General features: G+C 43.4%; 1 protein-coding gene across 7 annotated transcripts in view; it reads right to left on the bottom strand.

Moving 5' to 3' along the window:
• Positions 1-23,913, bottom strand: part of AKAP13 (A-kinase anchoring protein 13) — a 206,373-nt gene that overhangs the window by 157,217 nt on the left and 25,243 nt on the right. For all 7 annotated transcript variants that reach the window (XM_069026211.1, XM_069026215.1, XM_069026214.1 and 4 more), the window contains exon 3: positions 772-868. The gene's annotated coding sequence lies outside the window, so the exon portion shown is untranslated. The remainder of the gene's footprint in view (positions 1-771; positions 869-23,913) is intronic.

A 23,913-nucleotide genomic window follows, 5' to 3' on the forward strand; every position in this document is an offset into this window, starting at 1 on the left:
CTGCAGAAGGTAAACAGGTTAGGGACAGTGGGAAGAGAAAAGAGGCAGCTTGCCGTGGTTTTCCTCCCTCCCTCCCTTGACAGAGCTCACACATGGCAAGCACCCATTTCCAGGCAAGACTCTGGCAGTTTCTTTGCTTCAGGCTAACAGTTTTTACACACTCAAGCCTTTTTGGAGAGAAAGGGTGTAACTCCGTGAGTCAAAACAGCTCCTGTCAGTATTGCAATAACCATACAATCGCTTTTAGGTCAGATCCATCCTGTGATCTGGTTCACCACACCAAGAAACTGGTGTTAGCTGAAAAACAAACCCAGAAGCCTCAGCAACACGACTGCTCCGGGGCAGACAGACCGACAGCCGTTGTGGTGTCCGGGAGGCACCTCAGCTCTGATCCCAGCCAGCTCCTGTGGAAATCCTGGGGCTGTAACCATATGCCTGCCCCAGGGACATGAAAGCTGTATCTTAAAATATTAGGGGAAAACAGCTGATGTTTTAAGTGTTAAGTGCTATTTTATACCATGGCATGTGGTTGATACAGGAGGCAACACCACATATCCCTTTTCTACTTCCACCACAAAGAGACTGTATTTTATGGCAAAATAACTTGTTGAATTTGTTTATATCACTGTATTTGCTTTGCTATCAGCATCCCCTCCTCCTGTCAAGGCTAAGGCTGACAACCAGCCTGACAATGGGCAAACCCATTCTCCCAAACCCCTCACCTCAATCCTCATGTATGCCTGAAAGAGCTGCCAAAACATTTAACCTTACTTTAACTGCATGAAGCAGTACAGGTGGCTCCAAGATGTTCTTCAGGTCGTTCCCACACCGAGCAGGGAGTAGTAGGGCAGGTCACGACACTCAGCTCCTGGAAGAAGGAAGAAGAAGAAGGAGTCACCAGGTGCAAGGGTCAGCATGGCTGAGAGCAGTCCTAACACCCAAACTGGCACTGCAACACCTTCACCAAGGGGGATGGAAACCATCCTCTCCCTTGCTTGCTGCAGCAGTCCCATGTGGTTCCAGGAGCACACACAGGACGATGGCCACACTATGGACAGGGCTATTTATAGACACACATGGGCATCTGGCATCACCTAAGAATAACTGCATGCTCAGTTGTATTTACTGCTGTCCTGCTATTTGGTTTATCCCCAAAGCTGATCTGCTGTCCATCACCATATTCCAAACAACTAAGCCGGCCTTAAGTCCTTTGCATGCATCAACACAGCCCCTCTCAGAGAGACTTCATCGAACTCTTTGTGGACTCCCTCACACCAAGGTTTTTTAACAGGAACAAAGGTAGATGATGGCAGATGGTGACCAGCAGACGAAGCCCAAATCTACCAGGATGTCTCTGCCAAACCCTTCTGCATTGCCTGCACTTTTCCACAGGCTGACTTCCTGCTCTGGGGAAAAATCTGCTCAGCAGATTCATCCATAGGGATAGTCTCCAAAGCACACCTGGAAAGAGGAGCTGAAGTGAATCAAATGTCAAAAGGTGAAAAAGCCAAGGTTGGGCTATAGTTTATTAAATGCTGTGTGGGAGATTTTATTAGCTAAATCAAAGTTATCAAGGCATCTCAGGCCATCATTTGGTTACCACACCAGGAAAGGTTGTGGCTACACACACACCACCAAACACAAGTGCGACAACCAACTGCCTCCTCTTGTTCTACCAGAGAGAGACTCTGCCCCTGCACTCTCCCTGCTGGGAAAACATCCATAATCTGGGAATCTCACAGCCTGAGCCAACCTGCAGACCTCAAAGTGCAATTACAAGCACAGAAGTAACAATGGCAAAACTAGTTACCAGCTGGGAATACAATTGTACTGTGTGAATTAGCTGGAGAACGTACTGCACTGGAGGGTGAGGCACTGCACAACAATCTCACTCCATCTACACAAGAATAGCCTCACCTGAACACCTCAATGTCAATTTTACACAATGTTTTTTCTTAAGATTAACAGCTAAAAGTCTCTTTTATCCATTCTGATGAGAAATGGGCAGAGTATCTGCATGGTACTACAAGGTACTGTGTTTTACTACAAATATATATACTTAGATATAGACCAAACTGGAAAAACAGAAAAGATTTCATCCTCTTACTCCTCTTAAAGTATCAGGATTGTGTATGAATTCCTTCACTGCCATGTCACACATTTCTGAATTACACTCTTATGCCAAACTGCTGGAGCTGAAAGTGGAATTACCTGAAGTCTGAAACCCCAGTTAAGAGCACACAAACACTCTTTGGATTCATTAACCAGTAAAAACCACCCTCACAGTCACAAACAAGCAGACTGGAACTTTCCTCTGGCATTTTTGTAGCATTACTTTCAGGACCTCAATTTACAAGATGGTTACTGTTTGATAAAGCAATGATTAGCTATTTGCCATCCTGTGTTGATCTCCAAGGAACAGCTCTTTCCAAGGCACATACAATAACAATGCAGTTGTTTCATTCATTTATGAGACACTGGTAACTTGGCTTTTAATACCTTATTTGTATATTTTGGCAGAGAAAGCAGGGTTTGCTGCTATCCCTTTGAACCAACAAGGACTGTAGGTATGGCTAACACTGCTAGGGTAGATTGTGAGCATGCTGTGAATCACTGCAGGTTTTTCCTCATATCCACTAAGGAATGAGGGTGTGTGTATGGAAAGCTCACTCGGATGCTCAGGACCTGGAAAGTATTAGCAACTGGAGAAAATAAACTGGCCCAGCAATGAAAAACTAACATGGATCATAAAATTCTTCCTCACAGTTTTTTGTCTGGTTTCGTTCTGTGGGAATTTTTAGATTGCTACAAGAAGAGGCAAGTAACATTAAAAAGTCCTAGATATATACTTTAATTCTGTATGTAAGGAGCCTGCACAATCAGTAAGGTCATCCACAGTGAAGTATTAATACCCCAAAGACCTGATCCCTGCTTGCCATGAAACTGTTACAGGACAACTCCCGCATGCCTAAGCACACCCATTTCAGAAGGATTTCCCCATGGGGATTTCTCCTCCTCCTCCTTTACTGAGAAATCATTCCCAAGTGTAGATGAACACTGACATAGCTCCTGTTTTCTGACTCTTAGAAAGATGGGTTTAAAAATTATGTTTCATGGGTGAGCTCACACTGCTTTACAAATAAAAAACTACCCAGTATTATCACGAGAAGATAATGACACACAACAGCTTTATAAAAAGCAACATGGTTTCTACACTGCTCTGCCAATATTTCAAACAACCTCTGGATAATTTCTTCCTAAAAGGGCCCATAGTCATGATATCCCATTAGAATGTAAAGAAGAGTCCTTTTGACACTTGCCTTTACACAACCTGCTTTGCTTGGGTTTAATAAAAACAGGGGGAAAACTGTTTTTATTACATCCCATCTCTTTTGCTAGGATGGGATTGTTTGATAGCAGACTGTTCATGGTCTTGCTATCTCCACACTGAGACAGCTAAAGCAGAAATTACCCAGGCCACTGAAGAATTACTGAAACACTCTTAATGAAGAGAGAGGAAAACAAAATTTAAGGACAGTGTTACAGCTATTTACAATTTTAAGAAGACAACCTAACTGGCCCTGTGGATTATATATGCAATTGCTGTAAGAGATGAGTCCTTTTTCCAAAAAAGCCCAATGGCTTAGAGGTGATCTGCATCTGATAAATCCTCTAGAGGCAGAGGAGTAAAGCATCAAAAGGTACTCTCGTTACATTTCTAAATTAAATGAATGGCAGTGAATAACACAGCCAAAAATGAAATTATTCTGTGTTGAAAATCTATTCGGGATGAACCAGCTGGGACTCTTAAACGTGCTTGGTAGAGCCCCAACATATGGACCTCAGAGTTTCCAGTTATCTTGCTGATTCCTCCCCAGCAAACTCTCACCCTTCCCAAACACTCCCCAGTGCCCGGCACAGAGGAAACCACACCTCAAATTTTTCCTTTTTTCCCTGAACCCAAACCTATTTTATTTTTCTGAGAAGCATTTCATGTTTTGTTGCTCTGCCATATGAGTGCTTTGACACGTCCAACAAGTTCTCTCACCATCTGGTTGTAATTGCCATCTCAAAGCTTTCAACAAATTCAAAAAGCAGCACCAAGATGAGGGCACTAATGATCTGGGAGATGGATGGCTGATTATTTGGGATTATTTGATACAGCTGGAACCTTTTCATAGACAAGACACCCAAGTACAGCCAGTTCCCAGCACCCAAACAAATCTCTGGGGTTCTTCTGAGCTTTATCTGTTGCCTGCTATAAAACCTCCTCACAATTTCATACCAAATGCTGTAAAGGGAAACCTTGCTTCTCCTCCTCATCTCCCAAATTGCTGGGTGTACAACTGCCTGCTGCTGTAATCTTTTGCTCTGAATACACAGCCTATACTCACATACCATGATACTCTCGTTACAGGACATCCTTTTCCTGCTTCCATCGCATCTCCCAGGAGAGACTGGCTCACAAGACCTTTCCAGAAGTTTGGCCCATGGTCAGAACTGTGTTTCCTAATTCCCTAGAGAAGGGAATCTGGACACACTCCTCGGACAACCAGAGGATCACACCCAGCCAGCCTGGACTTAGGAAAGGCAGGTCCTGCTTGACTAACCTGATCTCCTTCTATGACAAGGTGACCCGTTTAGCAGATGAAGAAAAGGGTGCAGATGTTGTCTGCCGAGACTTTAGGAAAGCCTTTGACACCTTGTTTCACAGCATTCTCCTGGGGAAACTGGCTGCTCATGGCTTGGATAGGTGTATGATTCTGCTGCTCACTGGATTAAAAACTGTCTTGATTGCTGGGTCCAGAGCGTGGTGGTGAATGGAGAAATCCAGTTGGCAGCCAGTCACACCTGGTGTTGCCCAGGGCTCAGTACTGGGGCCAGTCCTGTTTAACACCTTTAACTGGACGAGGGGATCAAGGGCACTCTCAGTTTGCAAATGACACCAAGTACTGATCTGCTGGAGGAAGGCTCAGCAGAGGGATTGGGAAAGGCTGGATCAATGGGCCAGGTGGGGATCAGTCTCTTCTCCAATGTAACAGCTGACAGGACAAGAGGAAACTGCTTCAAGTTGTGCCAGGGGAGGCTCGGACTGCATGTGAGGAAAAATTTCTTCACCAAAGGGTGGTCAAGCACTGGAACATCTGCCCAAGGAATTGGTGGAGCCACCATCCCTGGAGACATTTAAAAGATGTGTAGAAGTGGCACTTAGGGACATGGTTCAGTGGTGGTCTTAGCAGAGCTGGCTAATGGTTGGACTTGATGACCTTAAAGGTCTTTTCCAAGCTATACAATTCTATGATGCTATATACATGGAAGAATAAAGTATTATTTGCCTAAAATCTGCATTGCTTTGGACAAGTGTAAGTGCAGCATGATCCTCTAGCCATTGCATCAAGCTACATTTGTACTATAAAGAGTGGAGGGTAGATTGCAGCTCATCACATTTTGACACACACACAACATTCCACTGAAAGTAAATGATGGGTTTTGTTTAGAAAGCAGCATCTGACTTGGCATACTGGATGAAGAAAAGCCAAGAATTTTAAAACAATAGAAAGTAAAACATATCCATATTTCACATGTCTGTACACACTGCAGAGCAAGCAATAATATTAAGATGTTAACTGCAGTCCCATCAATCCTGATTACTAAGAGGTGGGAGACAAAAATTCTTTCATATACACAAAGTTAACTTTTGAAACCCAAACTCTTTTGACAGTGTCGCCTTGAACTTGTAAACAGAAATAGTCCCATGTTGGAGTAAAAGGGAAGCAAGGCAGCAACAAACCGAGAGCACTTCCCTGCTCACTCTAGCCCTGGACAGACACAAATTTTCTCTCTAGAACTTGGAGATCTGCACAAAACTGAAAGAAGTTTGGAGTTTGTTTTTTTAATTCTACCAGCAATCACAACAAAGCAGCAAAACAGAGAGACCAGTGATGCTTTATGGCTCTCTCCCTTGCCTCTTGACAGCAACCTGGGGTCATAAACACTTCTTGGGCAATAACACACAGCAACCTGTTTCCCCAGGAGGTGCCATGGGGACTCTGCAAGCAGTGAAAAAGCCCTCACCTCTGAGAGTATGGTCCTGCACAAGTGCTCTTCAAAGGTATACAAGGTCTCAGCCTTCAAAACTGAAGAAAAGAAAAACTGGAAAGAATAATACTATTTTTGTTACCCATTAGTTTTTACTAATAAAAGCAGGACTTGGTCCAGAAATTTGATCTTCTTTAAACTGCAGCCTGTCACCATGTTCATCCTAAACAGAAACTGCTTCTTTTCAGACAGCCTTGTTAAACCACATTAGGATTGCGATAAGGACTTCAAACTGTTTCCACAAGACCATCACGGCTGACTGTCTGTGGGAGATATTAAAACTTAACTTGTGGACAGTTTAAAAATCTGTGCAAGGGATTAGCACTTCACCAAACCACCGTGGCAAGACCACCACTCTCCTTCTTACTGGGAACCAGTATCAGAGTGATTAGCTAAAAAACAAAGCAAACAGCAGCAAGTTGCAGTAACATCTGAAGTCCTCTGACACTTCTAAAACACTCTTCTTTAAAAAACTCTTTTAATTCTGCAACAGGTTCTTCTCCTTCACTTCTCCTCTACCATGATATTCAGGTGACAGTCTCAGTGAGTTGTGCCTTTTTGCTAGAACGGAGCAAAGCTCAAAAAAACCCCTTCAGAAGACCAGGAAATAGAGGAAGCACAAACAGTGAAGGACTACTTCAGCAGGGCCATCATCAAGAGCTACCAACACAATGCCTCAAAGGCACAGGAAAATGCCACTTAGCCACAGTTTCCCACTTAACAGAACGGGCCTATTTTCTTAGAAATACTGGGTGCAGGTTGTGACAGGACATGCTAGGCATTTCCTGGGGAGGTGACATGTCACCCAAGAACAGTATATGGACCCTGAGAGAAGGCAGAGTGATTTGAAACAAGATTCATGTGAAAAATTCAGGTACTTTGAAGGGTCGTCTAGTCTATCACCCTGCTCAAAGCAAGGCCATGACATCAAGGTTATGAAACAATCCACATGCTTCCATTGTTTAAAACCGTCCCAGTCAATGTGGCCTGTTTCTCAGTTCCCATATCTAAAATTGAGCTAAATAAGGTAATTGAACTCCATCACCACAGAAGGAAATCAAACTCACCATTAGTTCAAAGCATTCCTGCTCCAGCCGTGAAGCCTACACAATTCACTTGTTTAATCTGACTTTCCCCATGTACAAAATTGATTTTCTTCTTCATTTCCACAGTTTACAAAAACACTCAATAAAATAAAGAAATAAATTTTTACTGTACTTAGAAGTCTTGTGACAAGGGAACGTGTACATGTTGAAACCAAACACCAGCATGTAACGTACACTGACACATTAATTGATACAAGGCTTTCTCCTCCATGTTAAGGAGGTATCTTGGTATAAAATACAAAGAGCAAATCTATATTGTTGTCTCCCACTGCAGCTCCTGCCAAGCCCAAGGTCCCTCTGTGCTGAGCACCATGGAAGCAGCAAGAAACCCTCTGCCACCATGTTAAACCGAGAAATGCTGGGAGGGGACACAAAGAGACAGAAAATGACACAACTTGCCCAAGGCTTTAGAGGTGGCTGCCAGTACAGTCTGTAATCTGGCTGGTATCACCTCTCCACCCACGAAGCAGCGATGGTTCCCCCTTTCTTCAAAAGCTGTCTCCATCCCCACCCGCTGCTGCCTGGCTCTGCCGAACACCCGCCATGCAACCGTGACATTAAGTCACTTCACTGCTCGAATCAACATGCCACTGGAGCTGCCCAGCACTTAATTATATGAATTAGGAGATCTGTATAATGGTCCTAAACCAGTAATGAAAGAGAAGGTTTAATGATGCAACAAAAACCTGCAACGCAGCACTCAGATTATGGGTGGGTTACACAACAGCTCGAACAATTCAGCATTTAGGCTGCAGACTTGCATAGCGCACATCACATTTTCCCGGAGCCATCATCTGACTCCAAGCACATGAGATCCACTCAAACACAGCCTTCCTGCCTCCTTTTGCCCCAGAAGCTCAAGGACAAAGGTGAGGCTAAGTTTCTGAGCAGTAATCATCCATATCCAGGAGAAGAGATGCCCCAAGCAAAGTCAGCCCTTTTTCCAAACTCACACTCAAACTCAAAAGAGATTTATCTGAAGCCTGTCCTAGCAACCACTTGTATCTCACAAGTAGTGCTTGCTCCTCCCAGCATTAACACCCCATGGCACAGAGATGACATAACTCCAGAGAAACCTGTTCAGTTGACAACTGGAGTGACTTTTGCATTGTGCCATGTGAGTTAACTCCCAGCTGCAGCCTGGTTTAAGAAAATATTATGAGCACAGCTTTAACAGAGATATCACCCATCAACTGACAGCAAATAAGACAATTTAGGTATCTGATGAGCACTCAGCATGAACTGTTCATATGGAAGAGAATGCTCCTACCCCAAGAAGTCTGAACAGGGTTTATCACTAAATAAGCTCAAACACTTCTAGATAGTATTGATTTCCATCCATAGCACTTATACAGCTTAAGGAAGAAATCATTTGGTTTGAAATATTCTTTTAGAATCTATTGACCTTTCATGTCAATAAACACAATACCAAATTGCAGCTTAGCAGGCTTATTTCACCTTTATTTTTTGTAAAGTGCTCAGATGAAAAGCACTATACCAGCATCAGGGCTGAGAAGTATTATTTAGATTTCAAAAAGCAGTTAAGTGTCATGGTCAATCCACATGTTCAATATCAAAGGGCTCAAAAGAAAACTGACAGGACCAAAACTGCAATGGGGAAGGAAGAGTGATAGTATCAGCTGGGAAGCTGCTTACCAATATTTGCACATGCTTGTTCAAACAAAAGCCTCAAGAAGAGATGCTGTGCCTTATCTAGAAACCCTTTAAAATGTCGCTGGTATGTCACTGTTCTTAATGGAAGAATGTCATACTCATATTCCTCTGTCACCTGTAAAACACACTATTAATTCTATTAAAATCCACAATGGAAACTCCTCACCTCCATGTATTACCATTCCTGCACTTTTTTGCCAAGGCAGAAGGTAGCACAGGGTGCTTTTACAAGCCACTTGCAGCTGCAACAGATCTGCATTTACTACATCAAAGCAGATGGCTGGAAACAGCCAGCATGCAACCACGGAGCATCTTTTACCCTGCAAACCCTTCAGCAGGTTGCCAGATTTGTTTTCATATAGATCAACTTCTCTTTTCCCTCCCTCTAAACGAAAAGACTGTTTTCATTCAGCTGCCCTTTTTTCCCCCCTTCACAAATGCAGACACGGGCAGTAAATTCCTTTCTAAAGAGGCAGATCATAGCAAGGCAGTGTGTTATGAGCAGAAGAGCAAGGGACATTATCAAATAGTATTAGCACATGGCACAGATTTTTCCCAGTATCCAAAGGGTCCAGGGCATGTAACTCCAAGTGCATGCCAGGGGAGGAAGCAAGCTTTTGCCACCAGAAAAAAGATTCCTGAAATAAGACAGCAAATGCTCTCAAAGCCTGACATCAAATACAACCTGAGATTAACTGACCCTGCTACTGGCTCTGCATTCACACAGCAAAATGAAATCCTGGAGGTGCCTGCATCCTCACATGTGTTTCACACACGGGCTGGAGGTGGCCAGAGTAAGACCTACTCATTATTTTCTCTGCAAAGCATACTCCTCCCCGTTAATCAGAGCTACAGCCAGTCACCCAACTAGCATTGTGATGACTTCACTGCCAGCTGCTAGGCATCCTGAGAAAAACAAAAACAAATTACACGAGGGCTACCATCACTTACCAAATCCTACTACAGGTATACCAGGCTATTGGGCAACTTTGCTGACGTACCTGCCAGTACATCAGGGACTTACTGCATCTCTTCCCCAACCATCCCCTGAAGGAAAGGATCTTTAGTTACAGCAATGACAGCAGTTTTCACCCAACAGAACACCCTCCCCCTCCTCACCTACCCCAAGCAGGTACAGGAGAGGAGCTTTTTGCTCAGTGAAGGAAATAAAAGACGTTAAAGCCAACTAACTGCTGGGTCACACCCTTCCCCCAGTGCACCTGTAAATGACCGCTTGTGCAACAGCACTCGAGCGTCAACAGGACTGTGGGCACTACCCAGGCACGCACACAGCAATCAAGCAAAGGCACTACCTGCATTTCCACGTGCACGTAGGGTTATCAAGTGCCTATCTACACCTATGCAAGTGGTGATTCACCTCTGGCAAACCCAGCCTCAGACTGTTGCTATCTCCTCTTTCCCGTATTCCTGCAGTTGTGGCTAATCTTCCAGTCAGACATCGCCTGCCTTCTTCAGGACTCGTTCATCATCCAGCCGAGCACCAAATAGGGTGAGCTGGCAACAAAACAAAACTTCATGAAAAGTAATTCAAACCCCCGACAGGGTGTCTTCAATTGCACCCATAGTCTTTTCCATACAGCGTGCATAGCCTCATCAATATTTTTTAGTATTAGGAAAGTTTTTGCTCCCTGCTTTGATGAGCTGATCACAGCCTGCTTGTGGTAACACATTTTGGTTGCCATCTGACCCAGAACAAGACTCTAAGAAAGCATCATCTCTGTGCACAAAGTGCATCTTGCAGAGGGCACCAGAGGATATTTTCCCAGCCACGCACAGATGCTTGCTAGTTTGCCCCTACACAAAAGCTTTAATAATCCACCTGCTATTCCAAGAGCATGAATAAATCCCCTACCTGACAACAGAGAGGAATAACCCTAGCAGTAAAAGCAGTGCTCTGTAAACTCACTTCATGAAACAGATACCTGTCCCTACCTGTGCCCAGACTGACGGGTCCTTGATCAGTGTCTAAACCACAGATCCAGTTGTCTGGTCTTGGGGCACCAGTTTGCTCAACATTTCTGTTATTTTATTCTGAAGGAGAACATTTTAAGACAGAGATTATACCACAGTATTTAATATTATTCTTTACCTTGTGTCAAATGCTTTTATTCTCTGTGCTTTTCATTTGTTGATGCTTGAGCTACCTTTTTCAAGATAACAACTTTACTTTTGGGGTTTCCCCCCCCGCTGCCTCCAGGTGCCCTGCCCTTAACAGCAGCAGACTTAAATCCACACATTATTTCACACAACACATGCTCCTAAACAATGTTTTTCTGATCTATATTTACAAAATGCTCCAACATACACTTCATTAATGACAACTAAGGGCACATGCACTTTTTCCCACAGCATGTTTAGGATTAGAAGGAGTTAAGCCATGGAAAGCAGTGGCACACTGATGCCAAATTAACTTTTGTGTGTTCTATGCACAAATAATAAGAAATAATATGCTTTAGATAAATGAATAAGTTCTGGCACTTCTACAAACAACAGAAAACAAAGACAGCAGAATTTAATGTCTGCCCAGAAATCTAAACAAAGAACGGGTTTAAATGAAGAAAAAGATGAAGTAAACAAAAATACAAGGGGTGCAAGCGTATGGCACAGGCATTTAGCACTAGAGGTTGCTAGAGATCACAGACAACCCATCAGATCCCAAGAAGTGGTTGGTGCCACAGGTGAAAAAATGCTCCTTCACTAAGAGTCACAGCCTCAGAGAAAATCTCAAAAAGCCTTTTGAAAAGCAAAGAGATCTCACAGTTCTTGGATCATCCAGGGAAACCTGACACTGACCAGTGCTGGGAAGACACAGCTAAACTTCAGAGGTGCTCTTCTGCAGGTCGTTGCCAAGCCTCCTCCAGTGAGGGATTTTCATCTCTAGTAAGGTTTCAACAACTGCTTTATGCCAGCCCCAAAGAGTTGCCACCAAGAGGTTTTGTTCACCCCTGAGTTGCCACCAGCCACACATCTGCTGCTTGCTGCACCAAGGGTCAGCCAGGTCGACACCCATGTTTCTTCTGACACATCAGTTTTCTGCTGGAGTGGGTTCCCTGATGTGGGAGAAGAGGCCTGAGTGTTGGGACATCCCAAGGAAATCCCTGTGTGCTTGGAGGGGAGCCAGCTGAGGGACCCGGGGCTTTCCCCAGGGACTTACTTCCCCAGGGACCTACGGGAAGGGCTCTTCCCTGGGTTCTAAATTCCTCAGGGTGAGGCTCTTTCTGACATCTCAATTCTTGGCAGTGACGCAAGAGGAAGAGGTCACCTGAACTTCAGGTGGAGGAAGGACAGTAAGCAGAAGCCGATTAGTTCCTAAGCAACAGAGATCTTCCGTGCAAACCTCCAGAGAGGCCATGGGCTAGGGAGTATGCATGCGATTAAGAAGGAATGGCAAAGGTGGGGTCAGTCACAGAAAAAGAGAAAAAACGAAGTTTTTCCAGTGTTTCTAGAGGAGATAAACATCTACCTACTGAATTTTATTTATTTGAGGGTGAGAGGTTGTTTCTTTTCTTTTTTGAGATGACATTAGGGTCAAAAGCAAGCGTTAGGATGATTGAAGCCCTGTTTCTGTTGAAGGCTGAAGAATTTCACCTTCACATTCCTCTCAAGCCCATGACTTCAGGATTAGGCCCATTTCTAAATGCTTACAGGAGAAATTCAAAGCTGAAAACCAAGCCAAATAACCCCAAGGGATTTGTCTTCAGTAACTTTTCCACAGCTTGAACTACAGCTGTTTTCCTTTACAAATTCCACCTCTCAACTGCCAGAGCACTAGGAGAGGAAAGCAGCAAAGCGCTATGGTTGGAAACAAAAGCTCAGTGTGGAGATGAAGCAAAAGATCAAATCCAGTTCTGCTGCAAGCAAGACTGACCACTGACACACTGATTTAGTTCCTTCTGTGCAAGAACTCTTGAGGCTGGCCTTCCTTTTTTCATCGCCAAGGGTACAGAACAAAACTATGAGCCAACCAGGACAAAAAGGTTTCTTTGCACGCCTGGAACTAGCAAGTAATTTCTCAGACCTATTTTAAAATAAAATACAAGTCTCCAATGGAAGTAAAAACTAAGTTCTTTATTCAAATCCTGCATGCCTTACCTGACCACGGTTTTGAAGCATCTCTTGCCAGCCTCAACCATTCCTCAGGCAACTGAGGAAATGAAATACAAAACATTAAACAATGTGGATGGTCAGACTTAAGCCAACAAAGACAAGGAAATTGCAAGTTAAGCTTCTTGCTCTCCCCTTGATTCACCTTGTTTTGTTCAGCTACTGCTCTGTTCCCAGACCATTCCTCTCTCCCAATGCCAAGAGCAACAGGACAAAGAAAACAGCATGGTCTAATCATAGGTGGCATTCCCTCCTATCCGTGTCTTGTTTGTCACCCAAAATCCCAATACAAGCACATCTGGTTCCTTACTTCAGGAGCCTTGCTGGAAATAAGTGCTACAGTACTGCTTGGCTGGAGGTCCAGATGTGCCCCTTCCTCGTGGTGATGGGGACATTCTCTGGCCAACATCTCCAACACAAGAGGTTACAGCAGCAAGACAAACCTGACATTCCCCTATCTTCTACAAAGAACAATAAAACATGAACGATATTTATATTCCCAAGAAGAAAGATCACAAACTGCAGAGGGGAAAAAGAAGAAGGGCTGAAACTGTGGCAAGCCAATGTCTTTTCAGGGTAGAACAAAAAGCAGTCTTTAAAATAAAGGCCTCCAAGATGGTAATTTTTCTTCACCAATAGCATGTTTACAGTCACAGGGTGTGTTTGCAGCACTTCAGTAATGGATTAAAGAAGTTTCATAAGCTTGTAAAGAAAAATACTTCAAAATGTGTGCATTAAGAAAGCATATATGTTACATAAAAGGCAAAACATGGGCTGAATGTGCTGTTACAAATTTGGGGAAGACTAAAACCATCTTTTATTTTCCATATTCTATGGGAAGGATCCAACATAGGACACAACTGCTTAATTCGGAAAAAATGCATGTGGCTCAAAGCCTACAGGCTGTCTTCTGATCAGATGCAAATGATGAGTATCTCAGGGCTTCTATAGAAGGTTTTGAAGAAAGGCCACACTACCAACCCACCACCGTATTTTAAAGGGATTCACAATATTACTCCATTTCTTCTTCACATTGTCTTTCAACAGGACAAATCTTTCTCATGGCATAGTGTAAAACTAAAACCTTAGAAAGATGAAAGACAAGAGCACCAATCTGGGGACTGAAGATGTGCAAAATATGCTGGTGAACTCCTTGGGAAGCATAACACTGGGAATAAAGTCCACTTCAAGGATCCATCACGTCTCTGTTTTGCTTTTCTTTTCTCAGTTGAATATATCTGCCAAAAGGATTGCTCAACACTTTCCAGCTGTAATTCTCCCCCTACTACTGGATCTGACTTTTCCAGGAATATCTCACAGTTCAGTCACTGATAACAGGTCTTCCATCACAAAACCTTAGAGACGTCCTTCATTAGCAGTGCTATTTCCACAAGCATCCAGGGTGTTAACAAGCCCCACATGCATAGGGATGAGGAGATGGAGGAAGTTCATAAAAAGGTTTTCTCACTATGAAAATCATCTTCAACTTCCCACGAGTATGGTTCCACAAACACTTGCAGTAAGGCAGGTTGTATTATTCTCTTCTCTCTTGCCCAATAGTTGCTATTAGTGGATCTGGCAAGGCACCATGTGACAGAAAAATGCAGCTGCATTTTTGGCTCAGAAGCCTCTACAAGAGCCTGTGAGCCATGAAACAAAAGGCCCACAAAAAAGCAAAAGAGAAGAATGCAGATTCAGTTTTCTTTTTATTGTAAGCATGTGTCTCTACTGCATAGTCCTGATGCACATAAATGACAAAAAACATAAGTCATTTTGAGGTCCCTTTAGTCAGGTAACTTGGGCTCCATCTGCCCGAGGCCACTTGACATAAACACAGAATGGAAAGACTGCCACTGACCACAGAGAGTCTGAGCCACCCAACATAGCACGTGCCCTCATGTGCCCCTGAGCTATGTTTTTCTACAAGTCTAGGGTAATGTGGGGGATTTTGCTGTTTTGGTGGTATTGATTCTTTTTGTAGAATTTCTCCCAAGAAGCCCAGGATCCCCTCATTCCCAAAGCATACGGCAGAGCTCTTTCGCACCACCGCCTTGTAGTAAAACATCCCTCATCTGCCTGTTGCACTGCAAGTAAAGTTTACAATGCAACAGTTTGTCTAACATGTGTCAAATTTCTCTGATTATCTAAATGACAACTTACTATCTTCATTACTCTCACCTCTCATGACTGATCAAACGTTTCAACCTTTTTCTTTTTTTCAAATGAAAGCAATCCAAGGCACCCCCTTCCCAGACTGCTTGGAGTGGATATGATAAACACGAGGCACAAGGGAGCGTGAGAGCAATGTGGACTGTGCACTGCAGAAGAATGTCTCAGGACTTCTCTTTATCACCAGCTCATGGATTCTGTCAGCAAGAAGCTGTTCCCACACTACTTCATGTCTTCTGCCTGCAAGCAGCAGCTCAGCTCTGAGCCAGCTCAACAAAACCAGGCTGAAGGAGAGTGATGGAAGGGGAAAACAAGGCATCAAGAATAACCCTTCAGTCAGGATCAACAGTGCAAGTCCACTGAAGTTTCCATCCTCTGAAGAGGCTTTGTATTGAGTGGATGGAACATGACAGAAATGAATACTAAAGGTGCACAGAGGCAAAATTGCACAATGCTGTTCATGCACCTACCAAAAATGCTGGTTCTCCTCAGGCAGCTGCTGCATTAATATATAACCACCTTAGAAAAATGATCCTTTATGTCCTATACTCCTCCACATAGAAGTTGAAAAGCCAGCAGCTTGTGTTTCTTCCCATTTCAACTGGGTCCCATCGGCACCCCAGTTCTTACACCCAGCATCACTCCTGTTAAAAACCAGCTTTGATCATTGCTGTTGGCCCCACAAACTTACTCCACATCAGCACCCATGATGATTAACCACCAAAACAAGCACATGTCTTGCCTCTCAGGTACACTGTGTTCCTAAGGAAACATTGTTGTTACAAGACAATGTAAGGCAGAGGCAAGGACTGGAAGGAAAGTTCCCTAAGGCGGACAGAAAATCCTTACGTGATTTTTGATAGAGAATTTTCCAGCCCTTTCTGAACTGGAGCAACAAAAGGAAAAAACCACTAAATATCACCCCGCACCTTCAGAGGGCAAGGAGTGGAACATAAGCAGCAAGAGGAAAGTTCTTCAAACAAATGTCACCAGATGCATCACAGCTTAAATGGAAAAGATGAGCATCCAGGTTGTTGGTGTTCAGATAACAGTCACATGCAGTGGGATTGAGCAAGGTGCTCAACACATGCAAAGAATTCAAAGAGTTTGCTCAAACACAGCAAATATAACCCAACACAGAGACAACCACAGGAGCTTAAGGAATGTACCTCAAAAAAGTGTAGGCGTCATTAAGTTTGTTTTGTAACTTTTGCTCAGTTTGAGGACCCAACTCGGTCCAGTCTCCAGTGAGGGCCACTCACTTTCACTTCACATGGAGAGGCTCCCCTCTCCAACTTATCACTCTCCTAAAAGTGCTGCTAGCTAGAGAAAGATGTGAAGGCTGATGTTGGATCTTTGGGTCTGATAGGTCTGATACGAGGTCTCTTTTGGGAGTAGAAGCTCCCAATTCCCCCATGAAAAGGCAACTCCCAGAAAATTCACTCCTACTCCACCACCCTCCTGTATTGCATTACAGGGCTTTGCTGCTCCTGTGCATTCCAAGTCATGGACAAAGTCAGGAACCTCCACCAATGCTCAACCAGCCGTGCTCAGGTTGGTTAGATATTATAACACCACAGTACCTAAAATTGCCCTTTCAGGCACTCTGTGCCAGGCAGCCCACAAACACCACACAGAAACACTGCTGCATGTGGAAAGACATTATAGTCTTTGCCAATGTTCTTTATTACTCTTCAGGAAATGACAGGCTCATTTTTCAGAGTGGTAAATTCCAATAAATTCTTCTTCAACTGGATGGAAATCTGAAAGTTTAACAGACATAATAAATCATGTATTATCTGTATTACCAAGCCAGCCTTACACAAACAAATACATCTGAATTAGACTGTAATCTGCAAATCTTGCTCCATGTGAATAGCAGCTCTGATTTTAGCGGAGCTACTCCCATCAAGGAAAGAGGGGTCTTCTCTTTTTACACTATGTAAACCATGGGAAGGAAATTCCTCCCACACAAAGCTCTCACATAATCCCTGCTGCATCTTGCTCCTGGCTCATAGGTTGAATATTCATCTCCATGCAGCTTCAAAAGGTGTACACTCTTCAGCATCTACCAGGCACTTTTTTCTTTTGTAAAATCAGGAATGTACTGTGAATTGAAAGAAGTTTGGGTGGGTTTTTTTGCATTCCCTTGTAACAAGATTTATGTCCCTTGCAATTAAAAAAAAATTATAGTCCAGAAGCATCTCTAAAACGTTTAAAGGACTAAATATAGAGACTGACTGGGAAGATGACTCCTTACCACCATCTCCAACACTAAAAATTCTTTCCAGCCTAAGGCTCTACGTAATGATTGTGCATCAAGGTCATGTTCTTGCCTGGACAAGTTTATTTGCTGTATGTTTTTACCATACATCTTAGAAAGTCACAGCAGCACAGAAGCATAAAGGCTGACAGCAGTCAGGAAAGAACGCCAGGTTTTCCAGTATTATCCAAAGAAGTCTGCAAACATCATCCTGCATCACTATTAGTGCCTAAAAAACCTATACCCCCATCTATATGTCTGCAAGAGGACTTCTCATGTGGCATCACTTATCACGCAAGAAAAGGGGACAATGCACAAGGGTCATATTTGGACACATCTTCCTTATCTACTCTGTAGGACCTGATTTTTAAAGTTGCTCAAATAGCTCCGACACCATACCTTAAAAGAGAAAAATCACCAAATGACACCAGTAACCTCCCAACACACTCTCCAACCTTGAGATGACAAACATCTTGATCTTTTTCCCCAGGGCTTGGGAAAAAGCTGGGAGAGATAGCAAGCAGTGGCAGATGCAGAGCACACACCCTCGTCATTTCACTGGAGAGGGGACAGGTTACATCATAAATCAACTTTGTCTTAGGAGGCCACATTGATAAATGTCACTCCAGAGCCTCCAAGTGAGTGACACTTTAACTATTCCATGGTGCAATAAGGACATAAGTTTAGAAAAAACTATAGATGCAATCAATTCACAGGAACACCAACAAGTGAGCTCTATGGTTCTTATGTTCATCCCTTTTTCTTTCATCTTTATACAGTTAATTTAAAATATCAATCTGTGCACCAGCTTTTCAACCTATGCAATACAGAGACCAATGGTCAGGCTCCTTAAATGCTCTGATTAACTACCAGTAACTTATGCCTTCAAGTATCTGATGTTTAATTAAAAAACAAGGATTAAGCCAAATTGGTTTGTTAGTCAGATCAAGGTCAGCTGATGTAAAGAGACTACAATCTTAACAGATTTTTGTTATTGCATTGCAAGGCTTGAGTACTTTGTTTCATTATGCAAATGTGCAGAGGTCATGACAGAGCCAGCACTCAAAAAATTGTTCCAAGTCACTAAATGTATCCCAGGTTCTCGTAATTCCTCACGCAAATAAAGAGCGGCAAATGTTTATCCCTCTGTTTTCCCCAGTGTTACTGGTTTATGTTCCTGTAGCTGAGGCAACCACACCACGCCAAGCAGCTTTCAGCCTTTCAGAAAGATTAACTTCTTAAACAGACACAAACAGCCAAGGTTCAGCTCCAGCCAGCCAAGGTGAATGGCAGATACTCAACGCATGGACCAGAGCACAGCACACGAGACCATGTGATGACCTCCTCACTGCAATCATCCCCCCATCTAAAACTCCACTCACAGCAGGGTCAGCTCTGAAATTTTTAGATTGCTCCAGGTTTGAGTCGTTTGCAGAACGTCATTCCTTGCTAAACAAAATTACGGAAAAAATGAAGTAAGGAAGAAAAAAGGTTATAATGACTGCCTGGAAAGAAGATGGAAAGGAGCACAGCAACAAATGCAAAAGGCATCCAGAACAAAATTTCATCAGTGACAACACTCATGACACCTCACAGCGATGCCAGGACTGAGGAATACTTTAAATTTGCAAAAAATGCCAACTTTCCAGGTCCTGCTGCACAGTGAACACCACAAAGACAATGGCAACTGAAGTCTAGATCTTCCAAGAGACTGCAACTCCAGGACTCCCAGGAATGTTGGACACAACTAAGCATAAATAAAAGCAACACATACATCAGTTGAACAAGTGCTAACCAAGCCTAAAACTGTACAACCAACTTCCTCATTCCCTTTCTTCCTCTCCCATCCCTGGGAAAAGACATGAAATACAAGTTATTGCTGCAGTAGGCAAACATTAATAGTGACTGAAACCACTTAACCATCTATTCTTCCTTCCCTTCATTTTTATTTTAAGAAAACCCACAGAACCCTCCACCCTCAAGAAGGGTTCCAGCATAACACAATTTTTCATCCTTTGCTAGATTGAGTATAGACCTAATTTAGGATTAAGTGCAACTCAACACACAAGCCATATTATTCAAGCCTTATTTCAAGCCATAAATATCCAAGATTAAGAGATGCTGAGAGAATTGGCTGACAGGACAAGACAAAGGAAAACTAAATTCTTCCATATCATCCATACAGCGAGCTCACTGCACAAGGGTAGTGGCAAGGAGCTGAACCTGAGTACATGGCAATTGATGGGGACTATTCACGCATATTTTTCTGGGATCTGCCTAACACTTCAGGTTTCACAAGAAAAACGCTGTGTTCCACAACTCAGCTCTACTCCTTTTCACTTAGCTCAAAGTGTGACCGACGGTAGGAGCCTGATCAAATTCCTTGCTTTATCCACGCCTGAATTAAAGCCTTGGCTCAGCAGACCAAGTTACATGAGCTTTCCCTTTTTCAGAGGATGCCGGCCATTAGTGCTGGTGCCAGCACTGCAGGTAACACCAGCAAGTCCCAGGGAGCTTCAGTTTGGTTACAAAGAGATTTCATCTCTTGCTGAAGCAGTTGGTATTTCTGCATCTCTTGTTAGACACTCCAGTGCTGTTTGCATCTGCTGATAACATACTAAGCCTCTTGAAAAATCCAGCCTACTCTGATCTGGGAAGTGGGAATTTCTTCAAAAAACTAATCAAATCATGCTCACATGGGTGGGTTTCAGCTCTCTAGCACTGATGAATATCAAAGAAAAGTTTCAAAATGTTTATGGGTCAGAGAGAGGCAACGCAAGTGCCTCACAAAGGCAGCAGTTGTCATGAAAGGATAATTCTGCAGGAGCACTGCCCCTGGCCACAAGAGCCACATCAGCTCCAAATGAACCTTCCCCCAAATTCTCCTGGAAAAGCACCTTCTCACTGTGTCCCTGCCACAGGGAGCACATGCACACACATCCACCTGCAACCTCAGTCAAAGTCCGGCTGCTGCCTCTTCTTGAGCTCCAGGGATCTCCACGACCACCATGGAGAGAACAGCAGCTAAGGCTCACCCAGCTCATCCCTGGGGAAGCAAATCAAAGTCCAAATGGTTTCCCCACAGGGCACCTGCCAGACCTCTGTGCAAGAGAGACAAGGAAGGAACGGGAGGAAGAAAGCTTTTGTTTGCTGCCAGGAACGAGAGCACAACCTCACGGATGTGGGGAGGAGCATTCCTGGAACAGGCCATGGGGTGATGATAACCTTCAAAGGCACTTCTATGCAAGAGATCATGGAATGGTTTGGGTCGGAAGGGACCTTTGAAGACCACCTAGTCCAACCTCCCAGTTATGGGCAGGGACATGTATCACTAAATCTGGTTGCTCCAAGCCCCCCTCCACCCTAATTTTGAACACTTGTGGAGCAGAACTGCTTGCATCTCAAGGGACAGGCTCACAAATCTGTGACAGGAAGGTGGACAAGGAAAGGACTGATGGCTTGGGTCAAATGGGATGAGTGAGCAAACAGGGAGAGGACTGGGTCAAGAAGAGCCTGTGTGACTCAGCCAAGCGCTCGCGCAGCAGGAGCTGGAAATCTCCACGTTTAAGAGCGTGCACACGCAAATGCAATATTTTACAATCCTACAGCACTTTTAAAGTGCTCCAAGTGCTTCATAATTGTTAATTAAGCAATAGTAGTCACAAATTAGAAGCATAAGACTGAGATACAGCTATGTCAATTTTTAACAGTATGATAGCTATCATGGTTTAACCCCAGGCAGCAACTCAGACCCACACAGCCACTCGCTCACTCCCCTCCAGTGCAATGGGGGAGAGAATTGGAAGGGCAGAAGTGAGAAAACCCACGGATTGAGTTTAAAAACAAAACAGGTTAATAGGTAAAGCACAAGCTGCACAGTCAAGCAAAGCAATACAAGCAACTCATTCCCCACTTTCCAAGGGCAGGCAGGTGTTCAGCCATCCCCAGGAGCACAGGGCTTCATCACATGTAATGATGATGTGGGAAAACAAACACCATCTCTCTGCACATCCCCCTCGGCCTGCCTCCCCCAGTTCTACATGCTGACCATGCCTCCCTATGGTCTGGAATATCCCTTGGACCATCTGAGGTCGGCTGTCCCAGCTGTGTCCCCTCCCAACTCCTTGTACCCCAATCCTGCTCACAGGTGGGGTGGGTGTGAGAAGCAGAAAAAGCCTTGGCTGTGTGTAAACTCTGCTCAGAAGTACCAAAAACTTCTCTGAGTTATCAACAGTTTCCAGAGCAAATCAAAAACACAGCCCCATATTAGCTACTACACAAAGAATTAACTCTACTCCAGCCAAAACCCATGGAAAACTTTTGGAATAAAAGCTACTTTTAAGAAGTCACATACCCCTACTCCTCCTGCCTCGCAGACCCCGGGCTGTGTCCCACAGCCAGGCAATGCAGCATTCTCTGAAAGAGGCTGGTGTTGAGGATTTGAATCCAGACTCCTGTTTCAGAGCGTGCCCCGATGCCTCGCACACCGCCAGCGATCCGATCCCACTCCAGCCGGCTCCCTAAGCCATTCCTTGATTGCCAGCCAAGCCCCACGCAGAGGTAATCTTACCAAAGTAACACCGGTATGTGCCTGTAAATTGTGATTTTGTGCTTGACTTGTGTTATCTGCCTTCTCTTGCACTCTGGCCGCGCAAATGATCTTCAGCAATTTCATCTTAAAGCTCATGTTTTACAGTGCTGATTTCCCTTAAAAGTATATTTTTTTAAAATTTGCTTTTATTAGTTCAACCACATTTGCCAAGTTTTAACAGACGACTTCTTTCTCAGCTGCCTAATTTCAAATTCACCTTTACATACAGCTTAAAAGGGGGCAAAAAGTCATCACAAGTAAGTGGGATGTGATGCTTAACATCAAGGTTTATGCAAATACACGTTACAGTATCAGTTGAGGGTCAAGAATCATGAATTTACTCTGCAACACAGGAGAGTTAAGAAAGAAAAAGGATGAAACCTAGCCAAAACTTGGAAATATGTATACTCCTGATTAATACAAGGCTACTAGGAAAAAGCAGATGTGAAATCACACCTTGTTTTATTCAAGGGAAAAGCCAAAGTGTACAAGAGCCAAAAAGAACTTATTCTAGGCAGTGGCGGACTCTGAAATACAGCAATATTACTCCTTCAACATTAATAAAACATGTTGTATACAGAGCTTTTTCTTTTCAGTCCTTGAAACTCTGCCAAGTCATAAGCTTTTTATGGGAACATTGAAATGAATGTTGATCAGAGCCATACCCATAAGAGTTTTAAATTTTACCACCACTTAGAGGCAAGGGCTTCCCCCCAGTCCCTCACACATCTGAAATCTGTACATTTTTGAAAAGCCTGACGAACTAAAAAAACCCATACACCCTCCATCTATGAAGATACTGAATTCCCTCTTGAATTACCAGCTGAACTCAGGCCTTGGAAGGACTATGAACTCCTCTACGCTCTAAAATGAAGTTCCTCAAAGGCAAAATTTTACTTTTTGTATACAAAAAAATATAGCTCCTTGGTAAGTGAAATTAGAGCACCAGAGGTCACCTCATTACCAAGAACACTATATTCTTTTCCCCATCTCTTCCCATATTCATCAGCATCTTTTTCCAAGGCCTAAGCTTTATTTTTCAAAAGGTTACCACTGGCTCATAAAAATACAATTAATTTGGAAGTACAAGGCTCCTGGCATCCAGACAAGCAGATGATCATTTAGTTGTCACATCTGATGTGATAGAGCTTCAACTGAGTTGGAAAACTTCATAAAATAAGGGGCTTCTTCCTTTCTAATTAACACAGCAACGAAACTTAACAGCCTGGCATGGAAATTTCTTTCCAGCATTATGTTTTTGAAACAACTCATCTACTCCCACAGTCTACAAGACCTTTTTACAACATGCTACCCAGTAATTTACCCTTTCCAGCTTAAATGCTTCAATTTGGAGTACTCTCTATCAAACCAACCAGGGGGGTAAAAATGCTGCCCCAGACGACCAGAATAATATCTGCCATCCTTAACATCTACTCACCCTGCATGCTTTTACATCTATTCTGTAATTGTAGCACTAAATCTGTGTCCATCACAACGGTTATCCATTTTATCACTGACATAAATTTAAAAAGGCATTAATTAGGTGCACAATGCTTAAATTTAACAGGGAAATGGACAAAAAGTACATAGCCTATGAAATGGGTCTTTCAGGTCCCTGGGCTGGGAACTTGTGTTGTTTGTATACTATCTTGATTTATGTTTATTTAAATAATGCCAAATATTAGTTTTAAATTTACAGTGATTGCTTTATAAGATGTCTGCAATCCTATCAGGATAAAGAGCTTATACTAAACAAAACAGTTTGTTTATACTAGGAATACATCTCATAGGAAATACTTAGAATCCCACATGTTCAAAGCAGGACAAAATTACAGCCTATCTTTCCTCAGAGGGTTGCTATCTCCTGCTACCAGGAGGCCAGAAGG

This window comes from Aphelocoma coerulescens, chromosome 10 (genome assembly GCF_041296385.1).
Source record: "Aphelocoma coerulescens isolate FSJ_1873_10779 chromosome 10, UR_Acoe_1.0, whole genome shotgun sequence".
NCBI classification, from domain to species: domain Eukaryota; kingdom Metazoa; phylum Chordata; class Aves; order Passeriformes; family Corvidae; genus Aphelocoma; species Aphelocoma coerulescens.